The sequence below is a fragment of the Zingiber officinale genome, chromosome 10A, assembly GCF_018446385.1.
Source record: "Zingiber officinale cultivar Zhangliang chromosome 10A, Zo_v1.1, whole genome shotgun sequence".
Classification (NCBI taxonomy): Eukaryota; Viridiplantae; Streptophyta; class Magnoliopsida; order Zingiberales; family Zingiberaceae; genus Zingiber; species Zingiber officinale.
The window spans coordinates 76,959,270-76,965,086 of NC_056004.1; the positions used below are offsets into that span (position 1 = coordinate 76,959,270).

General features: G+C 38.7%; 1 non-coding gene across 1 annotated transcript; it reads left to right on the forward strand.

Moving 5' to 3' along the window:
* The first annotated feature begins 842 nt into the window (after positions 1 to 842).
* Positions 843 to 948, forward strand: LOC122028309. The gene has a single exon (XR_006124716.1). It is a non-coding gene; the product is annotated as a small nucleolar RNA R71 (small nucleolar RNA).
* The last annotated feature ends 4,869 nt before the right edge of the window (positions 949 to 5,817 follow it).

Sequence of the window (5,817 nt, forward strand, 5' to 3'; positions counted from 1 at the left end):
ATCATCTAAAAATTCAATTTCACTATAACATCCTGTAAAATCTGGAGGTAGATCTGAAAACTTATTCACCACTGCATTATCAATAAAATCCTCATCTGAAGAGTCTTCATCTTTATATACATCAAGAAATCTGCACTCAACCATATTTGGATCACAGAATTTGCCAAGATCTTTATCTTCATTGACCCTCACTAGCCTTTGTGGAAAAGGAACCTTTAGTGAAGGTCTTGGGAAAGGTACTTCCTTTTTCCCATATTCCCTTTTAGCTTGCGGAGAATGTCAAACTTGCTTATCTAGTATTGATGTGATTAATCATTGAGAAAAAGGTACTTGTGGCCTTTATAAACTTTCTGGAGTAATGGAACTGAGTTCTTGAGGTCTTCTACTGTTCTTCTCCTCAATTCTGTACAAGTCTTTTTCAGAAGTTCTTCATGATTCTTGTCACTTCTCAACTTAAGATCATTATCATTTACACTAGATCTTGTCTGTGTAGGAGGAAGGTCTTCTTTGAACCATTTTGAAACTATGCTATTAATCTTTTCTCCCAAATATTTGAACTCCTCATTCTGTGACTTGTGAATTTCAACATTTTTGGGTGGTTGAACTACATTTTGTTTGACAGGCTCTCTTATATTTATGGCTTACACTTCTTGAATTTTTGTGGGAGATTCCATCCAACTTTTGTTCGACCATTCATGGAGGTTCAATGCCACTTGATCAATTAACATATATCTTCATTTACACTCTTATCCATAAAAGAACCTCCAGCTGATGAATCTAACAAACACTTATTTAAGAAAGAAATTCCCCTATAGAATATGTACAGGGTCAACCATTTTTCCAAACCATGATGAGGGCACTATCTTTGTAGACTCTTGAATCTATTCCATGCTTCAAATAATGATTCTCCATATGCCTGAGCAAAATTTGTTATACAATTCCTCAAATAAATTGTACTACTTGGAGGGAAAAAATGATCCAAAAATTGCTTCTTCAATTGTTCCCAACTTGTGATGCTTTGAGGATAGAGATAATATAACCAAGTCCTTACTTTATCCTTGATACTGAAAGGAAATACCATCAATCGAACTGCATCCGCTGAGACACCCTCACAGTTCACCATATCACAAAGCTCTAGAAATGTCTCAAGGTGCAGATAAGGGCTTTCTGATGCTTCTCCTCTAAATTTGTGACCTTGTATCATGAAAATTAACTTTGGGTCTAGTTGAAAACTTTCTGCTTCAATGTGAGGCTGCACAATGGAAGATAAAAAATCTTGTAGAAATTGGTGCAGAGAAATCTCTTAAGGCCCTGCTTGACATGTTAGTGCTCATGGATATCTAAGAAATTTTTTTTAGAAAAAACAAAAATGAAGAATTAAAGACAAGAAATAAAATGCTATATGGAAAATAAGAAAGAAAATGCAGAATTTAAATTACAAGAAAGAAAGTGCATGAAGAAAATAAGGAAGAAAAAGCAAAAGGAAAAAGAAAAATGTCTAGAGTAACTCATATGCTAATCAACTAATGTTAATTGAAAACAGTCCCCGGCAACGACACCAAAAACTTATTATGTCACCGCAAGTGTATGGTTATGTCGTAGTAATATAAAAGATTATCGTATCCACAGGGATTGTTGATTAAGCACTAGTTAACTTTGCACGGTGAATTATCTAGACAAACGTGGAAAAAGAGAGTAAGAGAAAGAGAGGAGGGAAGAGAGAGAATGGATCTCGAGAGGGGTTGAGCAAGAGGATGGTGGATGATAGATTCTAGGATTTCAGTTTCCTTGTAATGCTAGGTGATGTTACATAGATTGCTTAATTTCTATCCTCTATGTTCATGCTCTTGTAGGGAGTTAGATTCATTACTGACTCTCCCCTGTAGTGGATAAGCCGGCATGATCTACTACTCCATGTCCTATGCTACTAAATGGAAGTGATTCCTATGAAGTCCGTTAGTGGGGCAGCCCTGTCACGATGCCCCTTGGTTATACAACATAGAAACACACTAACCCACAATAACATAGAAATAGAAATAGAGATTACGCTCGATCCCCTACTTCCTTGTGGAGATTTATTTTTTCCTTTCAAGGTGATACCCTAGACATCCGTTAGCGGGGGCAACCCTGTCACGATGCCCCTCGGTCATATGATTTAGGGTATTTCCCCTACGGGATTAACAAATCTACACAACCATTTGATAAAACATGCAAAAGATATATATAAGCATTCACACACACATCATCAAACATGAACAAGGCATCAACAAGTCATTGAATAGAATCATGACAAATCTACATAGTTTTACATCATCCATCACATCTCAAATACTCCCTACATCCTAGATCTGGAGATCTACTCCATTACAAAGGAAGAATAGCCCCAAAACATAAAGAAAAGTATACTTACAACCCTAGATGGGAGAAGAAGGGAAAGAAGAGATGCTTGCCAATGATTCCGATGTCTTGGGGATGCCTCCTTGCTCCGGAGATGGATGAATCGATGAGGGATAGAGGTGGATGAAGCTCTAGGGTTTCCCCCTAAGGGGAGAATCCTTCCCCAAGGAGAGGGACGAAGTCCTAAACTCAAGATGATTTGAAAAGGGGAGAAAACCTTTTTTTATAGAGCAGGGCTTGACCTCCACATGACCCATGACACGGGCGTGTGGCCTTCACACGGCCATGTGCATCTTCCTCTCGGCCAAGGTGACACGGCCATGTAGATTCACACGGCCGTGTGCTGCTTCAACACTGGATAGCCTACACGCCCGTGTGGTTCACACGACTGTGTACTTCTTTTGCTCTATCAAGGTTACACGACCGTGTGGATTCACACAATTGTGGCCTTCTTCTCCTTTGCCAAAATCACATGGCCGTGTGGATTCACAAGGCCGTGGCCGAGGCCTTTGGACTAGTGACACGGCCGTGTGGCTCACACGACCATGTTCTGCTTCAATTCCAAAAACCTTGCACGGTCGTGTGACTCACACACCCTACTCTATTGCATGGCTGTGTGGCTCACACGACCATGGTCCATGTGGCTCACACGGTTGTGTGGAGCTCACACACCCCTTGTCTTGGCTCTAAATGACTATATTTTATTGCAACGTCTTTTACACCATCGGGATGGGGTTTCTATGGTTAAATTCTTCATCAAAGTTGTAGATCTTGAAGTTATCTACACATCAGTATAAAAAACAACCCAAAACCCCAACCGAGCACAAAGTTATATCCATTTTACTTTTGGTCTGTAGTGCTGAAAATCCTATACGGCCTTCACACGGCCGTGTGACATTCACACGACCTCAACATGGCCGTGTGACATTCACATGGACTCAACACGCCCCTTGCATGGCCTCCACACGGCCAGAACCTGCAAGAACTTAGTTTTCACATGCCCGTGGCACTTGCCCGTGGCACTCTAGAAGCTCTAGACTTCATTTAAGCTCTATTTTTGCTCCAAATCATGTCCTGTCATTCAAAACAAGCAAAGAGCAGATCTCCAAATAAAATATAATGGAAGTATGACATTATAAAGAAATAGGGTGAAATAAACATAGATTATGCTAATGAAATACAAGTAGATGTGCGTCCAAACACGCATAAAAGTGTATATAATCTACGTACATCACATAGCATAACATCTGATCGATGAGGTGACCTACCTTAGCCCTTAAATCCTTAGAATCTAAGAAAGAGGTTTTGTGAGCTGCCAGACTAGAGTCCTCCCCTGCTTGGTACTCTTTCAACTCTTCCTGTATCTTGCTCAGATTAGCCAATAACCCGGTCAACTCCTAGTGTGTGGCCGTTGCCTCGGTCTACGCCACCAAAAGCTCCAACCGCATTGACTTGATGGTAGCCTAGGTTGCATCCACTTGTTTCTGAACGGATGCCTCCCAATCAGCACCGACAAACAGTTCTGCCGTTTTAGTGGTCAGGTCTGTCTGTAGGGTGGAGTGAGTGTAACACCCACGAAATGAGAAGCTATACCTATGGATATATTTCTTTTAGAATAAAAGAAAAAGAGAAATGGAAATAGAAACCAAAATGAAATAAAAAGAAAGTGAGGTTAAGGTTTGAAGCTTGAACTCCCACAAATGATAGAGTTAAATTGGTGTATGGTAACCACTAGAGTAATGAATGATATATGAATAGAAAAGAATGGAAATTGAAGTTAAAAGAAAGAATATAATTAAGTAAAGGAATAAGAGAAAATCAAGTAGCTTACCTCCTCTTCCTCTTGGTTAAGAAAAGAAGCAAGCAAAGGACAAGTTGCCTTTCTTCCTTCTTTTTGTTCTATTTTCGTGGGAATTAAGAGAGTTAGGAGATAGAGGAGTTAAGGGGATGAATGGGGACATGTTTCATTCTCATTGGGAATAAATAGGAATGAGAGAAGAAAAGGGAAAGAAAGTTGGTTAATTCTTCCTCCTTCTTCTTCCTTCTCCACCGAAACCTAAACCTCTCCCTCTCTCATTTCCGAAAATCCAAGCTAAGGTTTTTCTTGCTAAGAAAAACTAATTCACAAGAAGGAGTCCTCAAGATCTACTCCTTACAAGTAAGAGAAGAAAAGAGAGAACAAAGAAGAGAAGTTTCTTCTTCCTCTTCACAAGGGTACCATCTTCCTTAGGAAAAACAAGCAACAAGTTGTAAGTATCCCCTCACCTGTGGTACAAGTTGCTTATGTGTTTTCCATGAGGTTAGAATGCTAAAAAAACCTAGGATCATTTCTTGAAACTTTCGGCCAAGACATGAATAAAGGATTTAGAGAAGTTTAAGACCTAACTAAGCATGCTCACTATGTTCTTATGATATGTGCCCTAGTATAGGAGTTAATGAATGTTTCTTATGCTTGTATGCTTACCTAAAACTTAGATACATGCTCTTGAACTTTCGGCCAAAGTATGAATAAAGGATTAGGAAGGCTTAAGACCTAAACTAAACATGCTCACTATGTCCTTATGATATGTACCCTATGATAAGAGATTAGTTTGGTGTTTTTATGCTTGTATGTTGCTTAAAACCTAAATACATGCTCATGAAGTGTTCGGCCATGATAAAGAAATTTACTAAGAGATTTTAAAAATTTAGTCTACCATGATCATGACTTGCTTATTGATATGTTATGAAGAGTACTTAGTGTTTTCACACTTGTATGTTAATTGGAACCTAAATGCATGCCACCTTAGGGAATTAGGGTTTCGACCATGATAGAAATGAAGACCTAGAAGTGTTTTAAAATTTAAGCTATCATGCTCATGACTTTTCTTATGAAAAAGAGTAGGAAGATTTCTTAGGGTTTCATGCTTGTAGGTTGTTTGGAACCTTGATATGTTGCACCTTAGGGCTTCGGCCATAATGAGAATTAAAACCTAGGAGAGCTTAAGACTTACTCCAACATGCTCATGACTCTCCTTATGACATGATATAAAGCTAATTATGGGTTATCATGTTTGAATGTTGCTTGAAACCTAGATGCATGCCACCTTATGTTTCAGCCATGATCAATTTTAGGGTCCAAGGAAGCTTAAAATTAAATCTAGCATGCTCATGAATTTCCTTATGATATGATATGAAGTTAGCTTGATATTCATGCTTGTATGTTGTTTAGAGTTTAAATTCCCTCTTCATGAACTTTCGGCCATGATAGAATTCAAGACCTAGGGAAGCTTAAAAATTGGTTTAACATGCTTATGACTTCCCTTATGATATGATATGAAGCTAACATGAGATTCTTATGCTTGTATGTTGTTAGTGTTTAAATTCCCTCTTCATGAACTTTCGGCCATGATAGAATTCAAGACCTAGGGAAGCTTAAAA